Source organism: Durio zibethinus, chromosome 14 (genome assembly GCF_047325235.1).
Source record: "Durio zibethinus cultivar Kanyao isolate XHJ-2024 chromosome 14, ASM4732523v1, whole genome shotgun sequence".
Classification (NCBI taxonomy): Eukaryota; Viridiplantae; Streptophyta; class Magnoliopsida; order Malvales; family Malvaceae; genus Durio; species Durio zibethinus.
The window spans coordinates 1,936,558-1,949,041 of NC_143175.1; the positions used below are offsets into that span (position 1 = coordinate 1,936,558).

Here is a 12,484-nt window from a genome sequence, read left to right on the forward strand (position 1 = left end):
TCAAGACCTCATCTTCCGCTTGAGAATCTCTCGTAATTTGTCAGCCTTCTCTTTCTCTTTCCTTGGACGAGGCACCAAATATTTAGATATCTCTTCAGGCGGTTCAACCTTAATAAAAGTAAATAGCAGCAAAAAATGCTTCTTTAATTTCAAAATAATGATGTAACAATTTATAATATAAATGAATATATATAGGAGCCATGAAAATGAATTCAACAAACTAAATAAAATTGGCTTGTTATTATACGAAATTTAGTAATATATATCATTTCCAAGGTTTTCTATATATGCAGATATTGCTACTTCTAATTAAATAACTAGTATTCGAATAGCTCCACGTACCACTGAAATCACACAATTAATATGCGCAATATAGGTGCATTCTTTGCAGTAATAAACATCATGCTCTGGATTTCTTTCTGTTTCACATATATCACAATAGTATATTCCAGAATTGTCTTCCACAACAGAGTTTGTAAGTGTGAGTGGATGTAAATGACGCATATGTTTGATGATATATGGTAGCTGAATACATTCAAGATGTATGTAGAATTCACATTTCATGCAGCCAAAAAAGGTGTTGTTACAATCTGCGCGACATTCAGCACATGGAGGAGATCTTTTAACGAAAATGCTTTTCCCCAAATGTAGAAGATGGTGAACATGGCAATTGTGCTTTATCATACGAGTTTGGTACTTAGCGCATGAATAGTGCATGTACAAATTGCATTCATAACAACCGAACATGATGCAATCAATTCTGTCGTGACAAGCCTTGCATGTAGGATTATCCATCACAGTCCTGAGTGGAAATGGGAGAAGAGGATGTTGTGGGTGAAATGGACTCTCAACTTCTATCAGCATGTCCTTAAGATAGGATTCATGAATAAAGAATTCACAAACAAGACAAGTATAAACTAGATCATGCAGGTCTTGTCTACATGCTATGGAAGACTGATGAATCTCCGTTTGCAATCTATTAATCTTGCAACGAGTTAGCTGATGATTGTGGCTGAAATGGTAGACTGAGATTTGAATTTCCTTCCCTTTAAGGGCCTCATGTTTAGCAAGATCGTCATTTAAAGTAGCGCATTTGATATCAAGACTGAACAAACATAGGCTACAGTTGTAAGATAAACCGCAACAGAGTTTTCCACATCCGTTACATATAAATATAGCCTCTAGATCATTGAGTGTCGGCGGGTGAGGATGAAAAGCATCTTTTTGTATTTCATAACCAACAAAAGGAAGCCTGTTACACATTTTATAAAATATAATCAATTAATCAATATATTATACACATAAATACGAATTTAAAAAATATAAATAGTATTACCTATTAATTTTGTCCTTTATTAATGATCTTTTATTAAATTAAAATATTGATAAATTTTTGTTATTATTAGCTTGACTCATTGTTGCTAGATAATGTTCGATTTTTAGGTTATTCAGGGACAGTATTTTTAGCAAGAGTTCACAATAAAAAACAAGTCACAATTAGAGTTGGCAACGGGTCAGGTCGAGACGGGTTTTTGCTTACTCCGAACTCGACCAGATTTTGTATCCATCAAATCTAAACTCGACCCGTCCCAATTTTTTAAAAATTTTTTAATACCCCAACCCGACCCTGATATTGTGTAAATCGTACATGACCCGATTTTGACCCGAAATTAATAAAATATTATTTTTTAAATATAAATATTTAAATACATAATTATATAAATATATATAAATAAAAAATTAAATAAATAATTAAAAAAAATAATTTTTATATAAATATCGGGTTGGGTCGGATTTGCCTAAAATCCGAACCTGACCTGAAACCTGATTTTCAAAAAAAAAATCGACTCTAGAGGGTTGGGTCGGGTTGCTGATCCTAGCCATAATTACAGGGAAAGCCAGCACATAACTTCATCATCAATCGCAATTCCACAATAAACACAACCACAATACATAAGTAATAGGAATTAGAAATTTAGTAGCTTCTTAAGCACGTTAGTGATCAAGGTGAAAATTTTTTTTCATTAATTGGCAACTAGCAAAATGTATGCTGTCATTCATTTCATACATTTTAATTTTTTATTTTGTTAATGTATATAAAATATTTGAATGTTATTATACTAATTATTAAACTTTGTATTAATTAGATGTATATTTAAACGTGAATAAAGTTAATATAAATTTCAGTTTCTGAATTTAAACTCTTTAATGAAAATAAAATTTATTAAAAGAATATAGAAAAAAATACATTTTTACATAATGACAGCGTTTGCGTTCGTCGTGGGTCGCTAAATGAATAATTTAGTGACGTTTGTAGCATAAAACGTCACTATAAGTAGCGACACTCTTACTAGCAAATGTCGCTTGTTAAGTAGCATTTTTCTCATAAAAATGCCACTAAAGCAACGGTATTTTTATCATAAAAATGTCATTGAATTAACGATGACTAAAAGATATAAACGCCGCTAATACAAAGGTGTTTTCAGATTCAAATGCCTATAAAGTAAAGGCATTTTCAGTTACAAACGTTACCAAAGCAACTACCTTTTTTCTCATAAAAACGTCACTAATTTAACGACATCTCAAAGATAGAAATGCCGCTAAAATGACAGTGTTTCAGATATAAACACCGCTAACATTATGGTATTTTTTCTAAAAAGCCATTATTTATCACGACGCGTGAATAGCCGACACTCTGAGTGACGTTTTTTGCAAACGTCGCAAATCTTTTTGTGGTATTTATAAACATCGCTAAACGTTAAAAAAAATATCATTAAAAACCAAAACCCCTGTATTGAGTACACATGTAATGAGTACACAAGCATGCTTTGGCATAAGGTTCTTAGAGTTTCGGTTTAGGTAACTCAAAAGGTTTTAGGTTTTAAAATTGGATCAAAAAGATTAAGTCAAGGGCAAGAGCATATTTTGGTCTTAGGGGATTTGGTCGGCAACGAAAGGCTTTATCAGTAGTAGAAGATTTTAGTTTTCGCTTTTAAATCTAAGGTTTTCTTGACTTTTTTATTGTAAAAACTAATTGGATAGGAAGGAAAAAGGAATCAAGTAGATTTTTTTGGGGTGAAATTTGGCGACAATTCGGTGCCAATGGACGGTGGATGAAAGTGGATTAAGGCAGCTGCAATGGAAGAGGTTCATTGGATTCTGAGTAATCTATTATAGATGTGATAACGGTTCAAATCAGATTCAGTTCGTTTTTTAAATAATATATAAAATTATAAATTTTTAAAATTTGATTTGAATTAAAACTAAATTTTTATACAATTTGGTCCTATTCAAATTGAATTTTATTGATTTAGTTTGGTTTATCGGTTTTTAAAATATTTTTGTTTTTATATATTATTTTAATATGATTTTTAATATATTTAAATAGATTTAAATATAAAATAATTATCTTATTTTATAAAAATTTAAAAAATATATAAAAACTAATAAAAATAATAATTTTGTTCAGTTCAATTTTTACAAAGTTTTTTTATTTTTAATTTAATATTAGAAATTAATCCAAACAATAAAAGAACAAAAATTGATCAGAAATGAATCGAATATTATAATTTTGAATTGATTTTTTATTTTTTTGATTTTTTTTTGCCTTTAGTCTAGTATTTTTCTTGGATGCTGTTGAATTTATGGAGAGAAGTTGAAAAAATAAGACAAGAGAGAGAAGATGGAAGAATAAAAAATATTTGGCTATTTAAGTGAGTTTGAAGCGCTACCATTTTGAGACAGAAAGAAAGAAGGCTTGTCTAGGGCCTAATCCGAGTTTCTGGCTCGTGCTCCCACCTGCAAACACCTGCCTTGTATATATATTTTCAAATATTTTTATTTTTAATTTTATTTTATTTTCTTTAAGCTTTTATTAATTTCTTGTTATCTTATTTATTTCAATTTTTTCTTTTACTTATCTATTTGTTTTAAATGTTTATATTTTTGAATTAGGAATGTGTTTTAATTATTTGATAAGTAGATAAAAAGTATTTATATGATAAATTAAGTAAATTCTATTCTCATAATGTTATTTATAAAAAATTTTAAGAATAAATGAAAATTATTTTGATGATGGAATTCTAAAAAATCATTATTGGTTAATTTTTAAGAATTTTTCATGTGAGATTTTTTTTTTTTAAATTTAACTCGATTGACAAAAAGTTTATAATAAAAATTTTAAAAAATTTTGATATTTATTTTCAAATAAAAATAAAAAAAATAAAATTTTAAAATACACAAAAATTTCACAAATTATAGAATTCTTAAAATACAAGATTGGTTGATTTTCTAAGAAATTTATAAGTGAGAGATTTTAAAAAAATAGACAAATAAATGAAAATTTTAGATAAAAATTTCCTTGAGAATAATTTATATTTATTTTTAAGAAAAAGAATAAAATTAGAAAATTAGAATAATGGAAATTGAAGAATTAAACAACAAACCTTTTTTCCAAAAAACATTAAAATAAATCTAAGGATGAAACTTTTTTAAAAAAATAATTGAGATTTTTTAATATTTTTGAATTGAAAAGAAGTTTTTTTAAAAAAATTTCAAATAGAAGGAGAAAAACCTAAAAATTCTTTGTAATATTTTAATAATAAATTAAAAATAAAAAATCATTTTAATCAAGATAATTTTTAGAATAATTTAAAATTAATTAATACTATTTTATGATGGATGTTGTAGGGTTGTTAAAACATTTATTATATGTAATCGAATTCTCAAACTTAATTTTAATAAATAGATCAATCATATTCTTTTAAGTACTTTTAGTTAACTTAAGACATCTTTAAAAAAATAGAGTTGTTTGGTGACAAATCACAGTTAAATAAAAAAAATAGTGATAACTTTTAAATTTATATCTAACAATCAAGTTGTCGAACTTTTAAGTTATGACATATGGTAACTTTTTTTTGAATTTGTTGATTGGTTAGTGTTTAATGTTTCTATTAGAAGATGAAATAAATTTTGGTTTTTTTGGTAAACCCTTACATTTGATCTTAAGTTAAGTATCAATGAAATTTGATTATGGGAGTTAACTATTCCGTAAATTGAGACTAACCTTTTCATCGTGCACCAATATCCCTTCCAATTCCATCCTTTTGTTAGCAATCTCTGCTTTGTCAAAATTCCTTCCTGTTCGTTGATTCGAAAACATTTCTTCTGTAGGTTCAACCTAATAATAGAGTAAGCACAAAGTTTAATTTTCATGGTTTCATCCAAATTCAACGAGGAAAAAAAATTGTTATAATACACTCAACATTAATTTGCTCATACAATTAATTAAAGGACTATAATTTATTTGCTCGTGTCTTACCTCAGGAAGGACACAATCAATAGGTGCAATATAAGTGCATTCTTTGCAAAAATAAACATGATGTTCTGCATTCCTTTCTGTCTCGCACATATCACAGTAATAATCTCCCGAATCATCTTCAACAAAAAGATTTTTAAGCACAAGTGGATGCAAGTGACGTTTGTGTTTAACAATTAGAGGTAGTTGAATACACTCAACATCTATATAGAAATCACACTTTATGCAGCCGAAGAAAGAATCATCGCAATCTTTATAACAAGCATCACAAGATATATTACTGATAATGCCCTTCCCCAAATGTAGAAGATGGTGAGGATGGCAATTGTGCTTTATAGCCCGAGTTCGGTACTTAGTACATGAAACGTGCATGTTAACATCACATTGATTACAGTAGAAGCTGATACCCTTGACTTCTTCCTTACAAGCACTGCATCTGTGAGAAGAACCCTTATGGATCAGTCGAGGGAGAAGAATATGTTGTGGGTGAAATGAACTTTGAAGTACTTTGTCTTGGCATGTCATTTACACATGATTCATGAATGACAAATCGACAAGGAATGCATGTATAGATTAGAATATCATGGAGTTTCTGTTTGCATGCCATGCACTTGGGCTTTTCTAGCTTCCATAGATACTTAAAAATTTCTTTACCCAACACCGTCTTCAACAAAGAAAACTTGCAGCGGGTCAGTTGATGATTGTGGCTGAAATGATGAATTGTGGTTTTAATTCGTCTCCCTTCCTGTAAGGCCTCATGATTAGCTAGCTCACAATCATTTGAAATAGTGACAGCGCATCTGAAATCAAGGTTGAATGTACAATTCATGCAACTGTAACTGAATGAAAATGCCCGCAATATTTCACATCGGTCACACACAATCACGTTGCCCAGAGTGAATCTTAGCGGGTGGGGGTGAAAAGCATCTCTTTGCATTTGAGGGGGCAATTCAGCACATGATTTGTGCATATCAAACATGTTACATTTTTCACAAACATATGCTGGACCACAAATGATATCCCGGCACCCAAAGCAACTCATAGTATTGTTCTCCTTACCCACCTCTATAAAGGTCAAGTTGTGGTTGTGAAGAAAATGTTTGAACTCCATGTTATGTTTATAGGACACAAAAAAAGGTAGAACAATGAAAGAGTGAGGGCATTAATTGCAAGTTGAAGAGTTCTTGAAAAAAGAAAATTTACTGTTTTTAACCTCTTTTCATTGACTTTGTCCAATTGCCAAAAAAATGTAAGTTATATTACACATATAGAACAACAATTTCTTGAGTGTTTTTCAATTTTTGGATATTCATGAATGCCTTATCTTTGCTACTGTATCTTTCATTGACCTTTCCAATTGCCAAAAAAGACAAATGTAAGTTATATTACATATATAGTACAACGATTTCTTTAGTGATGGAAGCACATAGGCTATATACTACTTCTATGCACGCCTAGAATAAGGGTAAATGATAATTTATTATTAAGATAAAATTTATAAAGAAGAAAATAAAAAATGCAATTATATATCTGAACATCGGAGAAGAAAAAAGAAGTGTATACACAGTTATTTAACATTCAGAAAGAAATAGCAATAATATCGATTAGTTTTAAAATATTTAAATCAATTTTTAAACTTAAATACCTTAAAATATTAAATATTTTTAATTTAATTGCTGTCACTTGTGACGCCAATTCAGTCAAGGATAAAAATAGTATAGATATAAACACTATAAACTTGATAACGTTAGATTAATAAACTGGAGTGTCATCTAGAGATCATGAAAGAGGACAATAGTATGTTTGGTAGGAACAAGGGAAAATATAAAAAAAAAAAATGTGAGGAAAAAGAAAGAAAAGAGGAAGAAAAATTATTTTTTCATTGTGTTTGGTATAAAGGATTGAAAATAAAGAGAATAAAATAGGCTAAGAGTAAAGTTATAAATAAAATTAATAATTTAAATTTAGTTCTTTCTTTTTACATTTGAAAAAAAAAATAGATTTTAAGAAAAAAATGTAAATTCATTCATTTTTTTTTTATCTTTTTATTTTTCACGTACAGAATAGAAGGAAAATTTTTTTTTCCATTTTTTTTCATCTTTTTCTCTTACAAAATACAGCATAGAAGAAAAGAATTTGTGTTCAACAACTCAGTTTTCAATATTGGATATTTTATCAATTTTTTTTAAAAGAAAAAGGAAAAGGAGAGAATAAAGGAAGGAAATGTTTAAACTTTAATTTGGTGAATCGTCAAGAAATATTGCTTTTCCCTAAAGCATAAAATTGTTTAATAATTAAATATTGCTTTAACGATTTTGTAGATCTTTTAGCCGTTAAACCATTCAAAGATCTGTGTTGGAAAGCCATAGTGATCACAAGGAAAGGAATTTGTGTTCAACAACTCAGTTTTCATTTCAATATATTGAATATCTTATTATTTTTATTATTTAAAAAAAAAAAAGAAAAGAAAAGAGAGAGAATAAAGGAGGGAAATGTTTAAACTTGAGATGTATCATTGTTAATTAGGTGACTCATATTCAAGGAACGTTGCTTTTCCTTAAAACATAAAAATTATTAATAATTAATATTGCTTTAATAATTTTGCATATCTTTTAGACGTTAAATAATTCAATTATCTATCTTGGGAGCTATGCTCTGAGCATCTACGTCTAACTTGCCTCGACGGCCAATATAAAAAAAAAAGTTCTTATTAAAATTTTTTATGAAATTATAAATAGAAGAAAAATTATAATTATAATAAAGTATTATAAAATTATAAATATAAAAAAAAGTTACAATAATAATCAAATATTACATTTATATATAAAAAATCATTGAATAATCAAATAAATAAATTAAAATATAATTAAACAAATTTAACAAAAAGTTAAACTAAATCCTTGTATAATGAAATTTAAATTTAAAATCTCATAATTGTAAGACTTTCTCTTCACCATTAAAATAAGGAATATATGTATGTGTGTGTGTGTGTGTATATATATATATAAATCTAATCTAATCTAATATAACCCTATTTTTTTTATAAAGAGAGTTATAATTTGCAAATAAAAAAAATTATAGGTGTTGAAATTTGAATTTAAAAGCTAATAAATGATAATTTTCAAAATAATTATATAAATAAATTGAACTAAACTAATTGAATTCATAAATTTATGTTTTATTGAATTCTATTTTTTTATGTTATTCACTTGTGGATTTTATAATATTTAATTATAATTTATTACTATAATCTAGTTGGTATGTGGACTTGGTTTCTCAAAATTAACGTTGTTGTTCACCAGTTAATGTTATTAGTTAAAGAAAATGACAAGTTATATATAATAAGATTTTGTAAGGAGTGTTTTTACGTAATAAGTAAAATATTTTTGGCTAATAAGTAAATATTTTTATTAAATTTAAAATTATATATTAATTATTGACAATTGAATTTAATAAAGATATTATTATAGATAAAATTTCAATTAATGAAATGAAATACAATAAAGAGATGTAGGCACCAAATCCTCCAATGCTTTATTTTTTAAAAAATTGGTAATTAGGGTTGCTAAAAAGTCAATTAATGTTAAACATTGACTTTGCTCATCTTTTCTGCCTCAATCAAAACAGTGAAATTGTGGGCAAGGCTACCATTTCATTATTATTGCTACCATAAATTAATAAGGGTGTTTTCATGAATTAATCAAATTGAGACTTTCTTTTTACTAGAACTAATAAACCTCAATTTAGTTGTTATTTTTATTTTTAATAAAAAAAATAAAGAACAGAAATAGAAAATAAACTAAAAAAAAAAATTCTCGTCAATTAAACAAAGTCTAAGAGATTCTGCTTATAATAAGTGAAATTATTTCTCTCACATTTTTTGGCAGGTGGTAGAATATGCTTGTTGCTTTTCATTTTATTTTTTTTAAGATTTAAATAATTTATTCAAATTTATTTGATTTAGGTACTCTAAATAGGACAAAAGAAGTGATAAGATAAGTATTTAACCACTATTTGATGTATAATATATATTACAAGCAGAACTTAAAAATCATTTTCCCATTTAACTATTCAAGAATATAGATGTTTATTAATGTCTTATATTGTGAACATTTTGTGGGAGGAACAATTTGCTCAAACAAATCAAATTATAGCAGCTTTATTTAAATCATTACTTTATTTGCCAAATATCATACCCATGTATACAAAAGGGGAATAGATAAGGTACTTCAATCTTACATCGAATATGAAAGGGGGGTTACTAAGATATAAAAGGGTTCACACCATCTTTTTCTTGTGAAATGTCTTTTATGAGATAAAATCGTGAGGCCAGAGGGATCAGAGCGAACAATATCTCATAATAGGTAGGCTAATCTGAGATGTCGAATGAGTGCATACTCAGGTTTTAAAATCACATGAGCTTGGAGGTTAAGTCTCGGCTCGTGAAAAGTGGTATCAGAACAAGCCCTGGATCGTTTGACCAACGCCAAGCACCTCAAGAGAGGTAGACAAAGTGGTCAGCCTCCGTAACGAGGGCGTCACAAGGTTGGGTGGGGAAAAATGTCATGCAAAGCTCTCCAATAGGGAGTAAGCAGGGTATTCCAATCCTACATCGGACATAAAAGAACGGTCACTAAAGTATAAAAGTGTTTACATCACATCTTCTTTGTGAAACACATTTTATGGGATAAAATTGTGAGATCAGAGAGATCAGAATAAACAATAACTCACAAGAATATGAACCGTAACATATAAATTGGTCTGTAATGTCGGATGAGTGCATATTCGAGTACTGAAACCACACAAACCTGAAAGTTGAGTCTCGGCCTATGATAATGACACTTATTTAGTATTATTACTCCATGTTCAAGGAAAATAATATTTTGTTTTTGGTCAACTCCAAATTTCCAACAAGACATCTCAGGTTTTTTCCCCCCTAAGTCTTCATGTTTTTGTACTTGCTTTCCATTTTTGCTGTTCTTATTAGATTTCTATTCCTCAACCATTTTTTTCCTTTATTTTCTAGTCTTTACTGTTTATGGAATGCTTTATATGATTATTTCCAACGGTCTTATAATTTTTATTTGTGGAAATTGGTTGCATTAAGGTAGAGAACAAGCTGTGCTATGATCTTGCGTTTTTTTTTTTTTCCCTTTTTTATAAGAGAAAAAGTGTTCTGATTCTTTATTGGAAGATTGAAAATTCTAAACCATCCAAGCATATTGTCTATTAAATGTATTATAAGCTATTGTTCTGTCTTTAACGTAGAATTTGTTGTTGTTATACCGTCTTTGGAGTTTTTTTTTTTTTTCCTTTCTGCTTCTGGTAATAATTTTCGTGATTATTAATAATCATTTTCTTGAATATATTGTCCATAGAATGTATTAGTAATATCAAACATGATGATATTTAATTCATAAAAAATAATAATTATCAATCAAATAAAATAATTTCAAATAGAGATAAGATAACTTTGATAACAAAATCATTTCGATAATTATATTACCAAGATAATATTGAAAATGATAGCTAATGTTACCTTAAAAAATTATGACTTAAGTGATCAAAAATACCTTTGATTGTATTAAAAAAATGATTTCTTCTCTATATTACATAGCATATAAATTAAACACTGGTTTTGTGACTTGATAATCTGTTAAGTGTTAAACAATTCAAGATTTTGGGCAAATTAATCACATCATCGATATGTTTTTGGTCGGTTAGTATACTAAAATGTTGGAAGTGGTTTCAATTAATAGAGGTATTTATAAGTTGGATCGAGTTGGGTTTAGATCGGATTCTTACTTGGTATTGATAATTTATATATTTGCTTAGGTTTGGTTTAATATGAAATTTCGGACTTCAAAAAATTTTCAAACTGGACCTAAATTAAAAAAATAAATCCTAAACTCACTCGTTTAACTTAATTTATACAATAAAATTTTTTTTAAAAAGTAATTAAATTAAGTTTAATGGGATTATATTCAATTCACATATATATGTAAATTAAAAATAAAAATTATATGCATAAAAATTTAAAATAAAAATTATATAAAAATAAAAATTAAATTTAATAAAATATATATTATTTTTATTATATATATTTGAATTACTTTATATATAATTCACACATATATAAAAATAAATAATTTATATATATGTGAATTTGATTTGAAGTTAAGCTAAGCTCAGACTTTAAATCTTTTATCCAAGATTCGATTTGAAATTTAAATGGACCTAAAATTATATCCAAACCTATTTAATAGTTTTTAATTTTTTTTATCTAAATCCTCTCAAAATTTGGTAAGACTTTTAAGTTTGGACGAATATCCCGATTCTTGAACATGTCTATCAGTTAGATCTATAAAAAATTTTTTTTGTTAATATTATCAATAACATTTTTGAGGAAGACAAGATATAAATACGACTTTTTAATGAAAAAAATGCATACATTTATTATTGTCATTAGACCAATTTTAGTTTTTTAAAATCGGATGTATGATATTATTTAATTTCTTTTGTTATTCTTTCATTAGTGAGCAACTGCAAAAGATTCTGCATACAATGTTTAGTTTACTCAAATTTTACGAAATTTTGTCATGAATCCTTTGGTAGATGCTTGTTAGCAGATGCATATAATAAGTGGAATTATTTCTTATCTTAAACAATAAGTACATTAACTTTGGTGAAATGAAATTACTAAAGTCACCTATTTGTTTTAAGAAACAAATTTTTAATATACACTAGACTTGAATGTAAGATCTCTTATTTAAAGCTCACCAAAATTTAATGAATTTAGTTAAAAATTAGTGACTTATCAAATAAATACCTTAGTGTGTGTGTGTGTGTGTGTGTGTATATATAAAATATTTTAGAGAGTATCCGATAACTAAAATATATTTTTTTGAAAATATTTAATATAATAAGAAGTCTTAATAACATTTTTCTTCCACGCATGATTGCAACCATCAAAGATTTAATTAAATTAAATTATATATTTTATTTTATATTTTGTAGAATATATTGTTATTAATTATAGTTATTATTGTTTTTTTTATATATTATTTTTTTCTTTTGCAAAATTTCTCATTAATGTTCAATTATCGAAACAGTAAGTTAAATATGTATTTCTACTTATTGAAAAAATAAAATAATAGTGACATTAAT

The 12,484-nt window shown here is 27.0% G+C and overlaps 1 pseudogene; it reads right to left on the reverse strand.

Annotated features, from left to right (window-relative positions):
• LOC111294626 (uncharacterized) lies at positions 1 to 6,428 on the reverse strand (annotated as a pseudogene).
• Positions 6,429 to 12,484: the final 6,056 nt, after the last annotated feature.